General features: G+C 53.4%; 1 protein-coding gene across 3 annotated transcripts in view; it reads right to left on the bottom strand.

Annotated features, from left to right (window-relative positions):
* LRFN5 (leucine rich repeat and fibronectin type III domain containing 5) overlaps positions 1-7,699 on the bottom strand; it is a 59,636-nt gene extending 51,937 nt beyond the window's left edge. The window contains exon 1 of one of the 3 annotated variants that reach the window (XM_040558762.1): positions 7,569-7,699. The gene's annotated coding sequence lies outside the window, so the exon portion shown is untranslated. Of the gene's footprint in view, positions 1-7,148; positions 7,431-7,568 lie in introns of those variants that run through there. The other 2 variants (XM_040558764.1, XM_040558761.1) reach the window with 2 other exon arrangements.
* Positions 7,700-23,628: the final 15,929 nt, after the last annotated feature.

The following is a 23,628-nucleotide window of genomic DNA, read 5'->3' as shown; positions in this document are numbered from 1 at the left end:
ATGCACTCCACAATCCTTGTCTCCAGCACAGCACAGCTCTTTCCAGCCTGTGAGTCTGCTGCCTTCCCAAAGTTTCCCCCAGCAGAGTCATAGAATGGTTTGGGTTGGAAGGGACCTTAAAGATCATAAGGTTCCCACCTCCCTGCCATGGACAGGGACACCTTCCACTAGACCAGGCTGCTCAAAGCCCCATCACACCTGGCCTTAAACACTGCCAGAGATGGGGCATCCACAGCATCTCTGAGCAGCCCATTCCAGTGCCTCCAGACCCTCACAAAAATAAAGTTCTTCCTAACATCTAATCTAAATCTACCCTTTTTAAGTTTAAAGCCATTACTATCAGCCTTGTTCTATCACTACACCCCCTGACAAAGAGTCCCTCCCCACCTTTCCTGTAGCCCCCTTTAGGAACTGGAAGGCTGCTATAAGGCCTTCCCAGGGCCTTCTCTTCTCCAGGCTCAACACCCTAACTCTCTCAGCCTCTCTTCATAGCAGGAGAGCTCCAGCCCTCTGATCATCCTTGTGGCCTCCTCTGGATCCACTCTAACAGGGTATGCAAGAGCTGATACACAAAGAGAAGCCATGGAGTTGCATCATGGCACTGGGTTGTGCAACAAAACCTCTTTAGGAACCAAAGCCATAACCTAAGGGGCTCAAATGCTGCAGTCACAAGCTGCACTGTGAGGAAAGGTCCTCATATGGATCAACCCACACCACCTCCCCAGCCCTGCCACAGACTATCCAAGAAGATTCCTGAACAGAGGCTGCCGGGACACCCTGCAGTTGCATATGGGCAAACACCACCACAGCCTGAACTGAGGCCTGTACTGCTCTCATCTGGTTTCCTTACACCCTGGCGGAGGCAGGCGCACAGCCCTGTGTCAGTGTGGAAGGGTCCTCTCGTGGCACTCGAGACCAACGCGAGTGGCAGCGCCTGCTCAGTGGCGCCAGCACGCAGCGGAGCCGCGAGGAGCCCTGGCATGGCCGGGCTCAAAGGCAGCTCGGTGCAGAGCAGCTGAGTCGTGACCTGAGCAGGGGCTCTCCTGTGAAATGCGACGTCCTCAGCACAGCCACTGAGTCACAGCTGGCAAGGCGACACGTCCTGCTCGCCTTACTCAGATGTGCTCCCACGGAGCCTGGAAGGGGGCTTTACATCAAGTATTTTAAGAGTGTGTTGGTGAAAACAAAAACAATGCAGCTTTCCAGAGCACAGGCAATGCTGCCAACTGTATGTGTTTTCCTTTGCTGGGACAGACTGCATGAAATGGGTAAATTCTTAACTCTGGCTAAAACCTAGAAGAAATTCAACCCACATCTCATCCACATGTAGCAAAAAGTCTCTGAATTGCTGTTCAGTGTTGTTAGAGAAATCCCATGCCCAAATCCTAGGACCAGGAACATTGCCACCAGTGTGCTGAAAACACATTTGGGGGTTTCCTGTCTGTCGGACTTTTTCTACTACACTGCTTCTTCCTTGTACGCCTTTTCCTTACTGCTGTATTACAGCTGGTGGTCAGTCTTCATGCTATGGTAGGTAAAGCGCTGCCACACCTCCCTGCTACAGGCTCCTGTGCCAAGCTCAGGCCTCTGGTCTCTGTCCCCCTTGGCCAGGCACAGAGACTACACAAAACAAAGAATTACAATGACTTACCAAGGGAATATCAGATATGTGGCAACATAACAATGTTGAGGCAATGAAAACAGTTTTATGCCTCTAATCCAAAAAGCAATCCAACATGATCTTGACAGAGAAGCCTGAACAAAATCTTCAAAGGACAAAAAAGCCATTCAACTTTAAAGCAAAGTTACCTAATCACGTGTTTTCATGGAAATGTTTTGCTAAGAGTTCCTGGTGAGAAACTTCATCTGGAAGAGCAACCTCAAAAGCAAGGCATTAGGCAAAGGTTTCGCAGCATCGGGAACCAGCTTCAAGCACTCAGAGTCACTCTGGCCACATGCTACGCAGTTAAGGAGGCCTTCACTGAGGGTTCCCATTAGCCATTTGACAAATCACCCTTTGCATTATTCAGCCAGCTCGGGACAAATATTACCTGCAGAGTGATTTAATCCCCAGGAAGGTGGAAGCTGCCATGCTAGCTAGGCCAGCAGCCCCAAGGCCAGGGCCAGCAGGCAGCCAGCACCCAGGGCCTGTGTGGACGGAGCCCCCAGGGCCAGCGCTGCCATCGCCCTCTGGACCGGGCACCACCTGTACGTGCTCTTGGCCAGGGACCTTCCCCCAGATCCTCCTCCCTTCAGACACCACAGACGCCACTACACACCTTTCTAAATTACAAGGTGATTTGTCAGCTAACACAGCTGCCATTGAAGTCCATGTCCCCCGGTCCTTGGCCGGGCAGTGGCCTCCAGGGCCAGGCTCCTGGCACCACAACCTTTCACCACATCACAGACCTCTGGCTAACAGAGTCTGGACCTAGGATTCACCACCTCCGAGGGTGGTAAGGCACTGCAACAGGCCGCCCGGAGAAGCTGTGGATGCCCCATCCATAGGGTGTTCAAGGCCAGGCTGGGACTTGGGCAACCTTATCTAGTGGAAACTGTCCCTGCCCGTGGCAGGGGGTGGGGGTAGAACTACATGCTCTTTCAGGTCCCTTCCAACCCAAACCATTCTATGATTCTGTGATTCAAGGGGCTGGGGAGGGCACAGTGCCTGTCCTTGGACATCAGGGCATCAAACACCAGGCTCAAGACTTCTGAGAACCCTGCTTTTACATTCTCTGTGCCCCATCTCCACGCCCTATGAATACCAGTTCCTCTCACTTCCTCTACAGGCTGTCTTAGTTCTCCAAGAACCATCAGCAAGAGCTGCCACAGAAAAGAAAATTACTGTTATTACTGTTTCATGATGGGCTGCAGGCCAGACAGACAGCCACATAATCACCACAACACAATGAGGGATCCTGTTTGTTATCTGGGAATACATCAAAGGTCTCCACCCCTCTTCAGGAGCCCCACAAAACCCTCACTACTGCAGGAGAAATGCACTCATAGATATGGACTCATCATTGCAATCGCTTTTGCAGCAGGGTTACGTTGGAATATTTATGATAGCCTGGAATTAGGGCACCATCTTTTACCCCTGGGTCTGTAACACCATTTCCAATACACGACCTGGACAGCAATTATGATTACTCTCCACCTCAGTACTCAGTGAGACAGCTTCCCAGACCAGCTCCTCCACCAGCAACTGCTCCCTGGTGCGCAGCACAGCTGGGCTGGAGGGCTGGCCACGGGCTCCCCGCTCACCGTCCTCCGTCGGGAGCTGCTCGGTCAGTTAACCTGGGGAGGAGAGTCCTGCTCCCATCGCTGTGAACCCCCCTGCTGCCAGGGGCAGGCAGGTGCTCCCCTGGGTGCTGCTCTGGAGGAGGGGAGGCCCCAGCACCAAAGCACCAGCACCAAAGCACCAGCTGGCTCCCTGGGCCTGCTAGACACTCTCAGCAAAGGAGAAGGTGCTTCTTCAATATTTTGTTTCCAGAACGATGTCTCAAACTTCGGCATACCAGAAGATATACCTGACTAATTGGAAGCAAATATTTCCTTTTCATTGCAAAGTACACATATATATTTATATATATGTGATATATATATATATTTGATATATATTTATAGAAGAAGTGGTTCACTTTTAAGCAACAAAACCCTGTACTGGTTTGGATTTGGCCTTAGAGGCTTGAGCATGTCTCCAGTAGTGCTTCTGTTCAACTACATTGCTTTCTGCTATCCATCTGCACTGACAACATGCTTTTACTTCCAAAGCATTTTAGGTAACTACTTCAAGAATAATTTTTATTTAAAACACATGCAGAGACATATCTCTTAGCACGAAACTCATCAAATAGTGTCAGCAAGCACATTTTAATAGCATAATATTGAAAAGTAATTTTACTACTAGCAAGAAAAGTCTGAAGACTGCAGAGGATATATTTAGATGTGTATAAATAGACAACACTCAGCAATGTCTGGTCAAAGGAGTACAAATCTTCCCTAATGCATGGAATATGCCTGGCCCAAAACGCTTCAATAGCACTTAGACAAGCCTTTTCTGTTTGGCTCAAATTCTGCCAGGCCTGTTAATAGCAGAGCTATTAGCATGATTCTGGACTGGTTGCTTGCTCAGAGAACATTCAAAGATTGTTCTATAAAACTGAACCTGTTACCACATCTGAAAGCATAGGAAATATTGATCAGCAATGGAAAGCCATTAGCTCTCCAGCATCTGACATATCCCCATACACCCCAGCAGGCGAACAAGCTCTCCAGGCACCTTTGGGTGCTTCATCTTCCCACTGTGCTTCCAGCTTGCAGGCACCCTTGCTTGCCAAGACCGTACCTACGGGCACACCAGCCTCTCCATGAATTCTGTGGGAAACAATGCACACTAAGCCACCTGCAGTGGCAGCAGCTCACAGGAGATCTGACCGGGGAAGATCTGTTTCCTTCTTGCCACACTGTTCTGCTACATTTCTCCTTGGGTTCCGAACCGTTTTGCACCACACACTGAGTCAGTCCCGTTGTTGGGCTGGGAGACAATCCCTGATCCTTCTTCCCCTGCCTTATGACCAAAGTCTATCTCCATTCACCTCTGTGTAGCCAAATGGAAGTCTCTCTAGATGACAAGAGTTATATGAAAAATTCAAGAAGCCCCCCTACGAAACCATCCTGAATAACACTGCACCACAGAGTCCAGCCTTTTTCTTGATCATAAACGGAAGATAAGATCACCCAGCTCTCCAGCACTCACTGAAATAGCACAGTTTGGAGTTCATTCCTGTACCTGCATGGGTTTTAGTAAACCATCAAACTGGTAAACTACCTCAAACTCGTGCTAGATGCCTGAAATATCCAGGATATATTTCCACTGACTGCACTGCCATGATAAAACTAGTAACTGCTCTTTCAGAAATAAGCTATTATGTCAAGGGAAGCTTCTTAGTAAGGTTTGTGACTTGAGGCCTAGCTGGCAAGCTTGGGTATGCATTTTGATAGTCTTATGCATTTAAATGCATTTACTATGCATTTAAACAAATGCACAATCCCTTGAATACAGTATATATTTAGAAATTTACTTCAGAAAGGTGTTTGGGCACTGACAGCAGTCAGTTTCTTGTATGGTTCTTCTTACAAAATTGAACCTGACACCCAGATCAGCAGAGTCCTTGTTTAGGAGCACACCAGCTCCAGTCCACCAGGACAGACCTCCAGCAGCACTGCGAAGTCCACGGGCTGGCACGAAGGTGAAGCCCATACACAGATCACAGCTTTGGGGTAATGTCTCTAAGCTAACGGGGGTCCCAGCCAGTGGCCATGAGCCACCATAAGGCATGCGCAGCCCTGAAAGTCCAGGTGGGCACCATGCTCCTGGAAACATCTGCAGACAGGATTTGTGCTGTCAGAACCAGCTGAGACCCTTCCGCAGAGCAGCAGCAGGCCCTCAGATGCACAGCTGTAACCAAAAAGGCTCAAATGACCCAGGGTGGATCCATCTCATCTCACAGGTTTGTTGTCTGGCCACGTTAGCTTGAACACATCTGGACATGCCGCACTCAGCCAAGGACAATCAGAAGGAATGCACTGACACGATGTTACTCTGAGGACACATGAAATGTAAGCATGGATGGGAAAGATGTCCGAACAGCAAGATGACCAAGGCATAGGTATCCCGGCTCCAGGACAGTCAGCTGGAGGCTGCAAGGGGCTGGACGTAGCTAGAGACACCCAACTTTCCCACGCTCAGTTTGGGGGACTGGTCAGGTTACGTTCATACCTGCAACTGAGACCAGCAAGTCCTGCTCCAGACACTCCATGCAATGACAAGCAGTGCCTGTCCCAGAGACATGACAGACCAAGCTAGACAAGGAGACAAAGGTTCAGGAGAGGAAACACTGCCGTCTTGCACCACAGAAGGCAATGAGAGAGGGCAGTGCTCACGTTAACTCTCATGGCAGACCTCGGTGGGCGCAGATCCTGTGCCTCCAAGCCAGCGCTGGCAAGCACCAAAGGAAGGGGCTTTCAAAAGCGCTTCCAGCCCAGCCACGCCAGTGCTCCCCTGGGTGCGGCAGCCCCAGAGCCAGCCTGGCTGTGCAGGCTCCCCCTCGCACGGGCCCGTCCTCGGCTGCGGCTGCTCCCTGGAATCAGGTTTGTTTGCTCCTGACATCAACATGGCTGCAAGGTTTCCGCTGGCTCCTCTGCAACTGTTGTGCCGTCTCCCCGAACGGGAACCTTCCAGCAGCGAAAAAGGTTTCTCTTGTCCTACATTTGCTTTCCCGCAGACTAGAAGTGCACGCTACAGACAGGCAGACGGGAGGGGAAGGGACGGCAGCACACGCATATCCCGGGATCCCGGGGACAAGCGACAGCCTTCCGGGACTGGGGGGCGAGGAGCCAGGCGTGCGCCCGCGCGAGGGCAGCGGGACGGGGCGGTTCGCGGAGCCTCCCGCCGCGGGGGCAGGCGAGAAGGGGATGCCGGAGAGCCGGGCGCCTCCCCGTCCGGCCGCCTTCCCTCCGGAGCAGCTCCACACCCCCGCGGCCGCAGGAGCCGACGGGGCGGCGGCACAGCCCTCGCGGGAGCGCCCGGGGCACGGGGGGCGTCCCAGCGTGGCCGCGACCCCGCGGCGCCTCCGCCGGGCGCGGGCAGCCCCGCGGGGGCGGCCCCGGCGCGGCGGCGCAGAGCTCGGCCCGGCCCGGCCCGGCCCGGCCCGGCGGTGCCGGCGCTCCCCAGGCGGCGGCAGCACCGCGCCGCGGCGCGGAGGGGGCGGCGGCCGCCGCGGCGTTCGCGGCCCTGCAGCACCCCCAGCCGCGGGCGGCCGCCGGCGCCGTCCCGCGGGCAGCGGCGGGAGCGCGGCCCGGCCCGGCCCGGCTCGGTTCGGCTCGGCCCGGCCCCGCCCGGCCCGTCCGCGGGGCGCCCGCCCCGCCCGCCCCGCGCAGCCCCGCGGCCGCCGCCCTCCCGGGAGGGGCGTCCCGGGCGCCGCCGCCAGCCCCGTCCCGGCGCCGCCCGCCGCGCTGCGGGGCCAGCCCCGCCCGGCCGGCCCGGGACCCGCCGCGGCCGCCCCCCCGCGCCCCTTCCCCCGCGGGCCAGTACCGGCGGCTGCAATGCAGATGGGGCCGGGCTCGGCCGCCCGCCCCGCGATTACCTGGTGCCTCCCGGGGAAAGACGGCGTCCGGAGCGCTCCCCCTGCAGCTGCGGCCGCGGCCAGGCTCCGGCGGGGCTTCAGGGTCTCGCGGCAGGCAGGCTGGCCGCCTCTCTGCCCCGTGCCGGCGCTCAGCAGCCGCATCCTAGAGCGGCTCCGCGGCGGCGGCTGCCGGCGGCCGGGGCGGGCAGGGCAGCCCGCGCGGACGGCCCCATGGAGCGCGGCGGCTCAGCGCGGCGCGGCCGGCGGCAGCGCACACGCACACGCGCGCAGCCCGCGCCGGGCGGGCGGGAGGCGGGGGGACGGCGCGGGGCACGCAGCGGCGCAGCCCGCCGAGCCCGCTCGCATCGCCCCGCCGCGGGCAGCCCGCTCGGCTCCGCGCCGCTCCGCGCCCGCCGGCCGGCCGGTGACCTTGCCGTGTACCTGCGCCAGGTTAATCCTCGCCGAGCGCTCTCGCTCCGCGCCCCGCTGCGTAATCCTGCGCGCCGGGGCGCCGCCGCTGGACGCACGGACGGGCGGGCGGACGGGAGGGGGGCGCGGGCGCGGGGCGCGGCGGCGGCAGCCCCGGCGCCTCCCGGGGGCAGCTACGGCGCAGCGGGCGCGCAGCGCGCAGGGGCGGCCGGCGGCAGGGCCATGCGGCTCCGCGCCGCTCCGCGCCGGGCGCGCTCAGGCGGAGCCGCCGCGGCTCCGGGCGTCGCGGCGGGGCAGGGCGGGGAGCTCGGCGCCCGCGGCTCGCCCCTCCGCCGCGGCCGCTGCGCCCATCCTCCGCGCCGCCGGCGGCCGCCCGGCCCCGGCCCCGGCCCCGGCCCCGGCCCCGGCCCCGGCCCCGGGCAGCCGCGCCGCTCGCTGCAGCATGGAGGCGGCCGCCGCCTCCCCCGCGCCGCGCCGCCGCGCCGGGGCGGGCTGGAGGAGCCGGGCGCCTCCCCGCCCCGCCGCACGCGCGGCTGAGCCGCAGCCGCCGGCCGCCGCGCAGACGTGCCGCCGGGCGGGGGAGCGCGGGGCGCCGGCACGGGACCCGGCACCGGCACCGGCACCGGCACCGGCACGGGACCCGGCACGCTTCCGCCTGCCACGGGCGCTGCCGCCCTCTGCCCCGGCGCGGCGGAGGGCGCGGGCTGCGGAGCGGGCGGCGGCGGCGGGGGCTGTGCGGTGCCGGGCGGCGGCCGCCGCTGCAGGGCGCGCGGGGAGCGAGGAGCGGAGAGAGAGGAGCGGAGCGGAGCGGAGCGGAGCGGAGCGGAGAGGAGAGGAGAGGAGAGGAGAGGAGAGGAGAGGAGAGGAGGAGAGGAGAGGAGAGGAGAGGAGAGGAGAGGAGAGGAGAGGAGAGGAGAGGAGACGACGGCCGCGGCCCGTCGTGAGTGCGCGGGGGTTTCGACCTGGCCGTGCGTCCGGCAAAAGCAACCCGCAGAGTCAGCCCGCGGCGCCGGCAGCAGCAAGGCGCGGCTGCGAGGCGGCGGCGGAGGCTGAGCGCTGACCTGCATGGTGAGCGGGCCCCAACCTCGGAGGCAGCCCCGCAGCCGGGCCCGCGGAGCCGTCCTGCGAGCGCCTGGTCCGAGGGCACGGGCCCTGACACCTGACGTGGAGGAGGGGATGATCCTGGCAGGAGAAGGAGAGGCTGGGTTATCTCTGGGGTCAATAACTTCGGGAGCTTTTAGGGACTTAGAGGTTGTCGTCTGGCTCCAGAGATCCCTAACAGAGAGAAGGGTGCACCTCACGCTACGAAATGCTGGTACCTTTGCTCGGTTCTCTTTTCCGAGAAAATTTCAGTGGTGTTACAGGAGTGTCAGCGGAACAGCGTGACAAGTACTGCCTGGAAAGCCTTGAAGAGAAGCTAACGAACCTCATCAGCCTGCCGGTGACTCTGCGTTTGGAGGAAGGTGCACGCCCCGCGCCCCCTGCAACGGGCCGTCTCCTCGGTTGCCCTCCGTCGGGATAGCCCACATCCGCCTGCTCTTCTGAGGTGCCCAGGCCTGCTCGGCTTCCCTGGCTGACGCGCTCAGGATGCTGCTGTCTGCAGCTGGACCAGCACACAGGGCAGTTGCTGCTGCAGGGTGCAGGGGAGGACTCAACAACTGCACCGTGCGCTCAGAGGCAGCGGACCCAGTGCTGTTGGGATACCTTGGCATTTTGCTGCAGGTGCACGTGGGGGGAGCTCCACCCCAGAAAAGGAGAGATGCGGTGCCAGTTTTCACACCTCTCTGCTGACACTGTTCGTGCACCGGGATCCGATGTGTGGTGTCAGTGCGGGTGAGAAAAGGGAATGCAGCAGTGCTCCTAGGCTCGGGCCTGTCCGTGCAACCTGAGAAAACTGCTCTCCTTGCAACCTCTGAGGGGGAAAAGGAGTTTGTTTTTGTGGTCTTCACAGCAGCTTGTGACCGTGGTCCTGAGAGGAGTGCCCCTCCTCAGAGCAGCTGTCCTCTGCTCTTCCAGCAGCCTGTGAAGCTGCCCAGGGCCTGGCAGCCAGGCTAGGTACTCGTGGCAGCTCTCTTAAGTCAGTGTTTATCTCCAAGTCCCAGCTGCTGTTTCATGGATGTGGTTCAAGTTGTTACAGGGGCAGAGAGGCTAAAATGCTGGAGGGAGGGAATGACTAACTCTTCTTCTCCCCTAAGGGAAAGGTCATGGCAGAAAGCTGATTTTGCTGAGGTTGGCTCATGCAGTTACTCTCCCTAACATTCACTTCTATCGCTGTTGGCCTTTGGAGCTGGAGACAGTGTGTTCAGCTTTCCTCAGTCTTGTGTCCAGCCCTGCTCAGCTTTAACAGTGTGCTCTCCTCTGGAGAGAGCAGAGACGAGAAGATGCTCTGTGGTATAACGTTTGCAGTCTTGGCTGAGTTCTACCGCATTAGACAGTCTCCTCGGGCTTCCTGTTCACAGCGTTTGCTGCTCTGGCAGTCCTCTGCTGCCCCAGGAATAGGACAGCTGGCACGGCGGTGATGCCAGCTGTGCGGCTGGCATTGACAAAGGAAGCAAGTGTTTGGATATGGCTTCCCTGGCGACAGGGAAATGAAAAAGCCCTGCTAGCGGAAGCTTGCTCTCAGAGTCAGGCTTATACTGGAGGCTCCGCTGGTTTGCTACCATCCAACACAAACACACCAGGAGGACTGGTCCAGAACCGCTCTCTGAACTGGGATTGTGACAGCACAGCCCAGAAACTGCCTTCTTGCAGGCAGCTACGATAACGCCCCACACCCTCTGGCCTCAGGGGGCTGTGCAAGGGCTGCTGCAGCTTCTCTGCCAGCCTGAGGTCCATGGCGGACATGGGATTGAAGTGGCACCACTGCCTTGTTAACGTACCTGGTGGAAAACACTCCTCCGTGGAGTGTCTGGGGGCATGGAGAGCCGGGGGTGTGCTGGGGGGGGCTCACTCCCTGCTGCATGAGAGGAACAGACAGTCCGTCTGGTCACTGCGCATGCCGGCAGTGGTGCTCCAAGAGACGCAGCATGTCTCTTCCAGTCACCTTCCACGGCCCTCGGCCTTGGCCTCGGTCTCCAGGTTGCCTTGCGGGTGCTCTCCCCTGGTAGCAGCTCCTGGGGTCTTGGTTTGAAAGCAGGGCAGCCCCTAAGGCACGGGGATGCTCTTGGCTGTGACCTGCTTGCAGAAGGAAAAGCACTCCAGCTGCAGGAGATCAGGAGCGTCCCTTCCTGGGAGCACCGTGTTGGTGACAAGCACAGACTCGGGTCTGGAGGACCAGTGGTTGTACGGTGACCGGCCTCTAACTGCGCTGCCCAGCGGGTGGTGCTGCTCAGCGAGCGGTCAGGCTCTGCCTGGCTGCCCCTGTCCTGGAGGCACGTGCCCACCGCCAAGTGTAGCTCCATGGCCTGTTAGAGCAAAACCTCAGCTGCTTTCAGGCAGGAGCAGTCACCAGCGCGTTCTGTGCCACATCAGAGCAAGGCAAAGTGAACCCTGGGGCCGGTGTTGCTGTCTGCTGTCCTGCTGGTGCAGCTCCCACCCCGGGGCCGTTCCCCTCCCTCTGGTCCCCCCTGCACTGGGGTCCCTCGCTGGGGTGCTCCTGGCCGCCGGGGGTCAGGCAGGGGGGGCTGCGCCTGCACGCTCCCTACAGCGCTCAGGGCGGGCTGCGTGGGGAGAGACCTCGGTGGCCCAGGAAGGGGCCAGGCCGTGCCCGGGGTTGCCCCCGCGCGCCTGGCAGCGTGCCCCCGAGGTGGCCTGGGCACGTGTCGCCCACAGGGCTGGGGGCACACAGGGCTGCTCACCTGAGCTCCGGTGTAGCTCTGGTCCCCCCGGCCTCGGGGAGCCCTCACGGCACCAGAGCTCAGCCACCGTGTGCCTTGCCCATTCCTCTTCCCCGTAAGCCTTCAGGGTGAGCTTTGTCTTACTGCAGCCTCCAAGAATAATATTAATGCTTTTTTTTCTGAAAGAGCCAATAACTTCTTAACCTCTTTCCTCCCCATGGTTTTTTTCTTATTTCATCACCTTGGTCTTTTGGGGCTGAAATAACGAGATCTTTTTCAGGAAAGTGGTTCATACCAAATAATACATAGAGCTGCTCTGATGAGCTTTCTAACCCTAAAACAGCTCACAGAGCAGGGACGTACGGACTGGGCACAGTGCCACCAGCCTGCAGCTGGCTGGTTGGGGTACTGTGCCCACCTCACTGCCAAGCTGGCTCCCACGCTGGCCTCCCAGACCCAGCTGTCTGTCCTCCACGGCGGCAGGTCGCAGCAGGAGCTTGTCCCTCATCAGTTCAGACCTCCTCCCTGGCTCCATGCCATAAACCCACATGCTCCTTAAAGATGCAACTGAAGCACGTACCATCCACGTGAATTGCTGCCAAACAGCTGGGCAAGCAAAACTGAACACTATTCTTGGGGTAAAAAAGGAGAAATACTTCTTTTCTAAGGTGGTGGTGGTTGTGTGCGAGTCTGGAGGAGTGACGAATTAGGCATACATCATTCTGCATTGATCAAAATGCTTTATGTTGGGAAAAAAAAAAATAAATTTTTCATTAGGCACCTCTGATTGTTCATACAGTGTGCTGTGTATACACCCTAAAGGAGATCAGCGGCAGTGCAGTGTAGCAGTAACAGCAGCAGATGGGTGGCTGCAAGTTTTAGCATCCCTGCTTAAAACTTTAAGGCAAGAGGGAGTAAATGTTATTTTTTATGATAGGCTGTTGTGCCTCATCAAAAAGTATGTGGAAATTGCAGTGTTTACTCATCTTTACAAGAAGAAAATTCACTGCTTTAATCACTGAAATGTCAAGTGCAGCATTGCGTGGAGTGGATTTTCCCCTCCTCCAGAGCACTTGGGAAATGGGAAATGCTGCTGGCACAGGGCTTAGCATGAGCTTCTCCCTCCAGAAGAAGCAGTGAAGTTTGTTGCGTTGCCCAGTTTTTTGTTTCACAGGGTTTTTTTTTCCTTTTCAAGTTCTTTAGTCTGTAAGATGGGGGAGCTGTTGCATTGTACAAAAACATTGCACAGACAGTTCCTCCTAGTTACTAGGTGTTGTGTCATCTCTTAAGCAGCCTGCAGCAGGAGTTCAGTAGAAGCCTGGACAGCTATGCAAGCCTGCAGCAGGCACAGAGGCTTTCTGGAACGAGGCTTATCCAATTATTGCATTCATCAGCCAATGAGGCACTGAGAGCTGTGCGTAAACCTGACCCAGGCAAACGGTTGTTGGATGAGCCTCTTCCTTATAATTAGTTCTAAGTTTATTTAAGGTAGACTGGCTTTGTGTTTATGCCCAGCGTACTTTTGTTAGTGGTAAAGCGTCAGCACAGATGATGCTTTACCACCAAAAGATTGATTTATTGCTCTTTGGTGTGCTTCTCTATCTGATGACAGCTGGCACAGACGGTGAATCCGTCCCTGCACCTGAAAGCACCATGGAGAGGAGGGAGATTGTGGGTCTGGGTTGGTCCTCAGGCAGACTTGGTTCATCAGTTGAAACTAAATCGAGTAAAGGAGATGCTTAATAACTGAAACCTACTTTTGTCAGGTTTTTTATCTTTTGAAAATCTTTTTGACTTAGATTTATATTCGTGATTACGGTAATTGCACTGTTTGTTTCATCTTTTAACAGATTTTCTTTCTGAGAAAGAAGTAAAATAAAGCACTGATGTAGTTTGGATTGTTCTTTAAATCTCATACAAGATTGTATGAAGATTTCTATCAATTAGTACCTGTCTGTCAAAAAAGCGTTTAATATCTTCCAGTATTTTTAAATTTGTACATATAAACTGGAGTACTAACACATTAATACTGGACATCCAGTAGTGATCTGGCACACAAAGTAATTTTGTTTTATTATGTATGAATAATAATCCATTATGAATCCATTTTGTAACTCCGTTTTGTAAGGGATGCTGGTCCTGTGTAACATGAGCACCTCTCCCTGTACTGCAGTCCCTCAAGGTGGGACTGGCGTTAACTTGGGACAGGCACCATGGTGGTGGCTGTCACTCACAGCACAGAGGGACAAATGCCCCGTCCTGCCCGAGCCTCCAGCCCAAGTTGGAGTGTTGGGCAGGAAGGCACCAAGCGCAACAGGGAGCTGCCGCTGCGGCGGGAGGGCAGCACCGATGTGTCGGGGCTGGGGCAGAGGTGAATGTAAAACAAGGGGGCTGCTGACAACCCCAGCAATCCTGTTTTTCCAGCTGTAAAAGGACATACAGGTGTTACTGAGGCAGACACTGCCTTCAGTCTGTGAAGCCTGGTTCTTGATGCAGGCGTGGTTTTTACTGTCGCGTTTCAGCTAACAGCGGGAGGTGGGAGCCAAAATATACCAATGGTCCCCGGGGAAGGGACTTAGTGCTGCAGTGCAATGCTGCCGTGTGATGAGCTGGTATTGAGCAAAAAACAACCCTAGACTCCTTCCTCTGAGGGAGTTTAACCTGCTGGATCCAAGGGCAGAGATCACCCATCGCTGCACAAGGCTCCCTGCTGGCACACTGCACAGCACCCACATCCCCCTCAGTGCCAGACCTCATGTCGCTGCCATAGCCTGGCCCAGACCTCACCTGCCACAAGAGACCCTGCCATTTCTCTCAGCCAAGACAGGCCCACAGGGACAGGGATGATGATGGAGAAATGCAGAACACCACTCGAGGTGCCTTCGTCAGAGCTGGCAGTCTTTCTACCCTGTACGTCATCAGGTGAGTGTGCTTCTGCTGCATTTAGGCAGGCAGAAGTGTTGAGTGATGTGTGCATGGGACGGGCTGCACCTGGCCATAGTGCAGGTGCCTTTGTCCTGCATCACCAGGGCTCAACACCCATCTCTGCTTATTTAACAAAGCGGAGTGGCTGAGTTAAGGATGCACTCCATTGCCTGTCACCTTCTCCCTTCTTCTGGTAGTATTTAGGTGTGCCCTTGACATTTTAATAATGTCATCCCTTAATACTTGCATTCTTTTTGGTTTGTTGTTTGCTTAGTTGCTTTTTGTTTGTTCGTTTTTACTTCTTTCCTGTTCGCGTTCTTTCTTATGTGATTTATATTTTCCTTGTTGAGGTGATATCTCAGCAGAAAATAGCAAAATCAGTATCACCAGCCTTCTCAAAGTCCCTTAGCATGCTTGCTGCTTCTGAAACAGCCATGTGGAGAGCTTGTTTCCATAATGAACTGAAAAATTGTTTGCTCTTCTCCCAGTTGCTGATTTAAGTGTTTTCCTTAAGCCAAGTCTTGCATGGAAAAGGGTATCCAATAATTCAAGCTGTTTGCACTGTCTTCCTTCCACATGTCCCGTCTCTTCTCTTGCATCCAAGCAACAAGCTGAGGGCACGTGTTCAGATGACTGTGATGGGAGAATGAAGAATACTAGAAATCTCGTTTATGCACACGAGCTTAATAAATAAATACATTATAGTATACAATCTTTAATTTACAGTCTTTACAGTCACAGTTTAAAGCCTACAGAAGGTCACTACTGGCGTAACCACATTTAAATGAAAAAGCTAGACGAAATTTGAGTCAGTTGTCACTCTAAAATTTTCCTCTTGAATGCAGGCAAGGTCCAGATTTGTCTGATGATTTGCTCACCAAAGAAAGAATGCAATATTCCACTGGACCAGGAAAAGAAAGCAGGCTGAATGATTGTTAGGAGTAAACATCCTAAACAAGTAGAACTGAAAAAATAATAAGGTAACTAATATTTTGGGGAAGTTGCTAATTGGAAAAAAAATACACACATGCAAAAGAAGTCTAGTAATAACTGTTCAAAAGAGAGTGAGCTGGAATCTGGCATGGATCCCCACAGCTTCTGAGCTTGTTCAATTAAAATCAACACTGAATGGTTTTTCTTTCACTTCCATTACTCAAGCTGCATTCTTCAAAGGGATAGCAAATGAGTGATATGCATATGAAAGAACCATGGAGTATGAAATTACAAAATGATACAGGGTTTGGATATTTGCACTTTGAGATATTAAATCTTTTGAAGGAAAATATTTGAGCAAATTCTGAATAAAGAACCCTACAGAGGAGGAAGGAACAACTGTGAGATAAATCTAATAAGGAAGAGACTACGCAATTGCCGAGCACTATTGAATTACTTAGTTTAGCCATGACACAGTATTTCCAGTGGAGAATTCACTCCTGTCTAGTCAGGCAGCAAGCACATTTTAAAGGCCATTTGAGCCTATTTTCTATTCATGTCTGCAGTGGGGCAATCTGTGGGGTGCGCTCATGTCCTTCTCATGCAATTTCTCCTGCCACCACAGTGCCACCAAGGCATGGTTTGGGGACCACAGTGTCTGTGTCTGGTCGTGCTGGGCCTGCACTGCACGTTCAGGATCATTCCTTCCTCCCTACACCTCTCTTCCCCACCACTCCCTCTGCTGCCCGCTCTCCTTGGGCTGCCAGCGTGCAGCACAGCAGACAGAATGCAGTCACGTTGGTCCCATCCTCGCACAATCCGCCCGTGTGCAAACTGGGGGGGTGGGGGGGTGGAGGGCTAGTGCTACCTGCTGCGAAGATGTGCCTGCTTTGGTCTCACTCTGTGTGGTGGTTTCACGCTGATGGGCACCTCAGCTCCACCATGCCACTCAGTCACTCCCTCTCCTCAAAAGAACAGGGGGAGAAAATATGATGAAAAAGGGTTGAGATAAGGACAGGGAGATCACTCAGCAACTACTATCATGGGCAAAAGGGAGATAAATGTAATTTATTGCCTATTACTAACAGACTAGAGCAGTGAGAACTAAAAGCAAACTAAAAACCTCTCCACCCTCCATCCACGTTCTTTCACCTCCTCCCCCCGAGTGGCACAGGGGAAGGGGGGAGTGGGGGTTGCAGTCAGTCCCTGACGCTTCGTCTCTGCCACTCCTTCACGGTCCCTCTCTGCCCCTGCTCCCCGTGGGGTCCCTCCCACGGGATGCCGTCCTTCCCAAACTGACCCTGTGTGGACTTCCCACAGGCAGCAGCTCTTCAAGAACTGCTCCCACACGGCTCCGTACCACGGGGTCCATCCCCCAGGAGCAAACTGCTCCAGCACGGGTCCCCCACGGGCGGCAGCTCCCCCCAGACCCCCTGCTCCTGCGTGGGCTCCTCTCCACGGGCTGCAGCTCCGGCCCGGGGCCTGCTCCTGCGGGGGCTCTCCATGGGCCGCAGCCTCCTCCAGGCCACATCCACCTGCTCCACCGGGGGCTCCTCCACGGGGGGGCTGCAGCGTGGAGATCTGCTCCGTGTGGGACCCATGGGTGCAGGGGGACAGCCTGCTCCACCAGGGGCCTCTCCACAGGCCGCAGGGGAACTGAAGTGCCTGGGGCACCTCCTGCCCTCCTGCTGCTCTGACCTTGGGGTCTGTGGGATTGTTTCTCTGCATTTTCTCACTCCTTTCTCACAGCTGTTGATGTGCAGCAGTTCTGTTATGTTGGTTTTTCTTTTTTCCTTTCTTAACCACCTCACAGAGGCACAACCAGTGGTGCTCATGGCTCAGCTCTGGCCAGCAGTAGGCTCTTGTTGGAGATGGCTGGAGCGGGCTCATCTCTAGTATTGGCAGCTTCTGGGCTCTGCTCACAGAGACCCTCCCTGTAGCCCTGTGCTACCAAAACCTTGCCATGTAAACCCAATGCAGTCTGCCAGCCTACTTTATTTTGAATACTATGTACAGATCAGAAGGCATTAAAAGTCATCTGATTGGCACAGAATCGTCTTGTGCTTTCAGGAATATGCTGCATGCAAAGCACTTGGAAAGTTGCTTTAGAAAAATCCTAGCCCTGACAGTCTCTCTAATCACATAAGACTTCCATGCTGTGGTTAAAAATCTCAGAATGTCATGAATTGATGGTAATTAGTGATAATTGTTTCACACGCAGGCACTATATCTGACTAATAACTCCCTTTACAAGAGTCAGGGAGATCGGGGATGCCCCGGTCAGAAGCCGTCACTGCTAATTACTGGCTCACTCCTCCTGTTGCTAGCACAGGCTTCTCTGCGGAGTCTGCTGCTGGTGACTGTGCAGGGAGAGGGGCGCAGCCGTGCAAGAGGCTGAGCTGCCCTGGCACCACGGTGGGGCACGCAGCAGCTGGGTCAGGACGGCAAACACTGCACCCCAGGTCCCCTTCAGAGGCTGCAAACAGATTTTAGTTTCTTAAAAAAAAAAGAGGCAGGCATGTAATCCCCGTCTGAACTGCTACAGGGCACAGGCCAAGAGCCAAGAGTCTCTGTGCTGCTGATTGAAGTTCTCCTAGAGACAAATCCAGTCTGGGATGAAAAAAGCTTCGCGAGGCAAAACCCAAACAGCCCCTTGGATAAGTTGCTCCAACGACTTACTATCCTTATTGTTAAAAATGTGCATCTTAAATTTACTTTTAAATTTTCCACTGTAGTTTCCAAATATGGCAGTATATATGTGTGTGTGTATATAGAATTTATTTAATTTATTATTTTGAGGCCTAGCCCCTAAAAATAAAGGTTTCTCAGCACTGGGTAATATATGGTAGTATGGTATGAAAGGCCATGGGAAATATCCTAATAAGGAAGGGGTCAGGAGATATTCAGAATTATATTGCTATCTCCAGAGGAGAGAGGAAAGAAACAAAACAAAAACAAAAACAAAAACACAAAAAAAAAAAAAAAAAAAAAACACTCTCTTCCCACTTAGGAAGCACCCTTCCCTGCAAGGCCACACATCTGCAGGCTCTTGAAATTTACACAGGTGAAGTGAGAGCGTTACCGCTGATACTGCCACAGCAGCTTGAGAAAATATGACTGCAAGGAAGGGACTGCTAATCTGAAAGGGTCAAGAAACCCTGCTAAATCGGAGGAAGCTGTTTACCAGGCTGCCTTCCCCCTCTCCTGCTAGCCCAGCCCACCCTGCTGGAGTCGCACCTTGGCCATCTCTGGGTGCAGGGAAAGAGGTCTCCCTGCTGCCAGACCCCACTCTCAGGCGCCTCGTCCCCCTGAGGTGCACGGGGTCCCACTGCGCAGGGCCCACGTTGCTGTGTCCCCTGCCCAGAGGCGTGCTTGGGAAACGCTGCCCTAGCTCAGGGAGAAGTTGAAGTTTGCCTTACTGTGATGAAGGGACCTCATGGGGGACAGCAGTGATGGCGAGCACCCAGCCTCACAACAAACCCCCTGCCCTTACTGCCCAGCATGTGCCCCTGCCAGCTGGAAGATGCTGGAGGAGGTTGCCCCCCCACCGCAGCTCACAAACCCCTGTCCTGCCAGCCCTGCAAAGCTGTCTGCCTCACACAGTGCTGCCCTTGAGGAGCAGGCATGAAACCACATTTCCCTGTGAATATCAAGCACTTAGATGCTCCTACTTGTATTAAAAAATATATATGTTTTATAGAATCAAAAGACAAGATTACAAAGATACAGTGCCCTTATGAAGTCAGTGAGCAATATGAATATGCAAAACAAATATGCATTCAGTACGTATAGGAACATGAAATTGTAGAGGAGGTGGGAACAGTATCTACAGAAAATGTCCTTTACACAGCAATGACCAAGCACTTCAGGTAGCTGTGTGAAATAGCAGTCATCCATACGCACTGAGTGAAAGGCAGTTCAGGAAACCTCCCCCTCTGTGCTGGAGATAATACCCTTCAGAAATGCCTTTCCCATTACAGAGACCACACTACCAAAGTCCCACCTGCACATCCCTGCCTCTCCACTCGCAGAGATCTGTGCATGTAGCTACAGCGCAGCATGAATTCTGCATTGCCAATGGCAGACATAGTAATGAAAAGCATCTTCCTTCTGCAGCAGCTTCAGCGCCCTCGCAGCAGCCTTCTCAATGAGCCCACGCAGGAGCCTTTGCTTGGCACTGACCTGAAAATCTACCTATCTGCCTCATGGTAGGAGGGAGCTCAGGACTGCTGAAGGCTGAAATGTGTACGCTCAGCATAAAAACCTCTGCTCACCTTAACCCCTTGCTACCCTTCCACAGCCCTGCGCTAGCCACCGCGCTGAGAGCAGATGGACCGTTTCCCCCAGCTTTCAGCCTGCTTGGGTGCCTGCCAGAGGGGCGCTCTGGTTTCTCCCCATGTCAGAGTGGCAGGTTTCTGTTCGTGCTGCAGGGCGCAGCAGTGCCAGGAGCCCACACATCAGGGAGGCAGGAGACACTGTGTGCAAATTCCTGTGCATCAGACGGGGCTGGCAGGGAGACGGAAAGTACAGATCAGGAGCTGCACTTGCACTAAGGCTCACGTATGCTTGTGCTGCTGTTCCTTAGCTGAAGAGGACACCATTTTCCATGTTAGGGCCTCTCTTTCTGGTGACTTGCCCACTGCCTGCTGTTCTCCCCAGACAGCTCAGCCCAGACTGTGTGGAGGTCCCCAGGTCCTTCCCCAAGGAGCTCCTCTGTCAGCCCTTCCCCAGCACAGTGCGCCTCGCCTGGCCGGGGGCAATCACATTTACCTCCTCCCAGCCAAATTTAAATATGTTTGTCCTCCTGAACTCCACGCAGATTGGGTCCGTACATTATTAGGTTCAGGATAATCCTGTCTAGGAAGTCAGTCATTAAGAAAATGTTGCTGGCTGGGTAATTCTGCTGCAATTGGCTTCCCTTAAACCCAGTCTTTGTTTGATAATAGATGTATCTACTTATCTTCAGTTGTTATTTCTTCTCAGTTTCTACTGCAGCTTTGCACACAACTAAGGACTAACTTAAAGATGCCTGTTTTGCTCTCTCGCTTCAGCCCCCACTTTCTTAAAATATAGGCCCTAGTGCATTTTTTTTCCATCTGATGATACCATCCACAATCTGACTGTTCTTAAAAACCTTGTTTCTGGTCTGTCACAACAGTACCATGGGGTGGAGAGCTGGCTTTTGTGGGTAAGAAGCTCAGTGGTCTCAGCTGCTCCTCATCCCCATCAGCCACCTCTCTTCCATAAACTTGCTTCCTTTCACCAGCATCTTTCTGTGCCTCTGTTCACCACCACAGGCCTTACCAAAGACATAAGCATAAAGTGAACAAGTCTGTTCTTCTGCCTTGCCCAGTTTTATTTTAATCTTGGCCCCAGCCAAAATGCAGAGAAGCCATCTTTTTCTCATGTTGCTGAACACAATGGTTTGACACATGCTGTGTCAAAACCTATCCTTACTTTTCTTCTGGAAATTTTGCTTTCTCTAAGATTCTCACTGTCTCCAAGATGCACTTCCCTTTGCTGGATAATCTTTTTTTTCCCCAACTCTTCGCAAGTTCTCTCACTCCTTATGTTCTCTTTAAAATTGTTCATCCACTTTGGGGCACCTTCACTCAAATTTTCCCTTTCATGAAGGAACATAAATAAAGCACTGCACAGCTACATTTCAGAAAGGCATTTTTTGATATCTGAGTGGGATTTTTTTTTTATACACAGTAAAGAAATAGGTACTATTGTCTCCATTTGGCTTGTTCTCTCGTAACTCCTCTCTCAAACTACATAGCAAAAGGATGTGCTGCCAGAAAAGCTTTTTACCTTCTGGAAAAGTGCAGATACTCATGAAGAAGATGTTCTCAATCAGTGCATCCAAAAATCTTCTCTCTGTATGCCCACAGAAAAACCACCTTCCTTTTTGAGACTTTAAGCTTATTGAACTACTGGCCAGGTCCGGGATGGGGTTGTATTGCTGGTCACACCTGGGAGAGCTGCATTTTATTTCAAGGAGAGCACTGACTCTGAAACACCAACAATGAAAAAATTTACTTTCTCAAAAACAAACCAACAAGAGAGAGGGAGAGAGAGAGAGAGAGAAAGAAATCATCTTTAATCTTGCTCATCTGACTGCAAAAACATTTCTAGAGATTTCATTAACTCTACCTGATTTTAGATTAGTTTTTTAAAACAAATTTACCATTGCAATTCTGTAAGCCTATGTACATTTCCAGTAGAGGCAGAAGAGATTTTTGTCAATCCCAGTTTTATCTCCAAACATGAGAAAAACCAAAATGTGCAGGAGAGCTCACATGCAAAACGACGAGTCTCATTTCTGCTGTTTTTCCATATTTAACATAGGTTTAACGAAAAATCCGTAAAACTACCCTGCTGGCCAGATACGAATCTGCTGCAGCGGGCGCGCACGAAGGCAGGCATCTCTGGAGCCCATATGCTCACGGGAGAGCAGCGCCAGCCACGCGCCAGGGGCTGCTGCCAGGGGCAGGCCCTCCCGTGTGATAAACAAAACCCATGAGCCATGCTTGCATTGGCTTTTAAGTTAAAGTCCCACTGGGGCCAAAGAGTGGCAAAGAACGAGCACCTCCTTGTATCTCCTTCAGCGTGTTCTGCAGAAGAAATATGAACACAGCCAGAAGTGGAAGCAGGGTGAGGAAGAGGTGGGTGAGCAAGACTTCCTCCTTGGAAGGTGGTGGATCTGCTTCGCTTGGCTTATAACCTCATCTGCAAATGCTCTGTCAGGATGCCGAGGCACTCATTTTATCAGCCCTGGACTTATTTCTAGCCAGCTTTCTGTCAAAAGCCAGTAATTAGATGTAATTCTTTAAATCATTAAAGTGTTTGTATAGTAAGCAATTGCCAAATTCTACATCACAATGCTACAATTAGCAATTCTACGTTGTTAATAATGAATTTAAGACTTGTGTAATAACTCTCAAGTGCTTTGATTCCTCCTGGAAAGATTATGCTTGCATTATGAACATGAGTTTATACACTGGCCAGCCATCACTAACCTGGTCCAAGTCTGAAAAGTGTTGGCATTTCCATAGCAAAGCTCAAGAGCCAGTGTCTTTTTTTTTGGAATAAGGAAGCAGCAGGTCAAACCTGTAGCTGTGAGGGCAAGGACTCACAGGGAAGGTGCCATGAGGCACTGGTCCTCAAGTACATCCAGCAAGACAGAAGTAGTCCTTCTGCCAGTGGAAGGGTTTGGGAAGATGGTTGAAAACAATCTCTGAGTTTTCTTCCCTTCCTCTCTTCCAGACAGCCCCAAGTGAAATTGAAACGGACGTGCCTCCTCCCACATCCCTCTAGCATTCATTCCCAGACAGAGTCCATGTTGCTCACAGAGCACAGCGCCCACTCTGCCACTGCATGTCCCAAGAGGGCTGTGTGTGACACAAAGATGCTGAGGACACCCAGAGTCATTCTCTGGCTTTGTTTTTCCAGACAAACTCTGAAAATTCTTCAAGGATGAAAAAATGCGTGGAAGAATCCTGTGCAAACAAACAAGGCAGCATTCATGAGATGAATGGGACTCAAAAGACTGTTACAACCTGGCCTTATATTTTTCTTAAAAAACAGCTTGTAACAACTAGATTTCCTGTTAGCTCTGCGGAATAGACTTCGTGGGCATTCTGTGGTTTATTTAAATAACCCACTAGCATTGCTAGAGTTCTTTGATGTCGAGAAGGTTGACATTGAATAAAACTTAGTTTAAGTTTTTCCCCCCTTTCACTCTCCAAAAAAAGCAAAAACAACAAATAAAAGGAATCCAGCCAACGAGTCCTGCTTCTCCTCTCTTCTCTTCTCTTTGCTTGCTCCTCATCATACCACACACAAAATGGCAATTTCTTCCCTAAAAAATGTTTTTTGCCACCGCTCTGTACTGTTTGGGAAGGCTGGGAGTTCTCATTACCTTCATGAGGTTTTCCAGGTCAGCTACGTTCAGTATCCACTGAAATGAAGGTAGAAAAAGGATCTAACTCAAAAGCTGGATGAACCGTGAGATACAAAAGCATAGCAAGCAGTTTTTGTGGTTGGTTGGCTGCCGGTTCCAAACAGGCTGCCAGGAAAAGGAGACGACGGCTGTGGCTGCAAATATGCGTGCAGCCCTTGACAGGGCGCTGCCGCTCCCGCCAGGCCCCACCACGCCAGCACTGCCTGCCCTGCCTGCCCTGCCTGCCGCAGCCTCTGGCCTGGTGGAGCTGGGACAGCGATGTCTGCACCAGCCGGGGGCTGCGTCTGCTCTGCTGCTTCTTGTCCTTGCACGGGCAGCAGCCTCCAGGAGCCGCTCCAGGCTGGAGCAGTGTCGACCACCAACACACAGACGTTGCGTGGGGAGACGGGGACTCGCACAGGAGCAGAGGCGGAGGCGTGGAGACACGGACGTGAGGCAGGGCAGCGCAGGTGCGGGGTGGCGAGCTATGGGC

The sequence above is a fragment of the Cygnus olor genome, chromosome 5 (genome assembly GCF_009769625.2).
Source record: "Cygnus olor isolate bCygOlo1 chromosome 5, bCygOlo1.pri.v2, whole genome shotgun sequence".
In the NCBI taxonomy this organism is placed as follows: domain Eukaryota; kingdom Metazoa; phylum Chordata; class Aves; order Anseriformes; family Anatidae; genus Cygnus; species Cygnus olor.
This window is presented reverse-complemented; position numbering and strand designations above follow the sequence as displayed.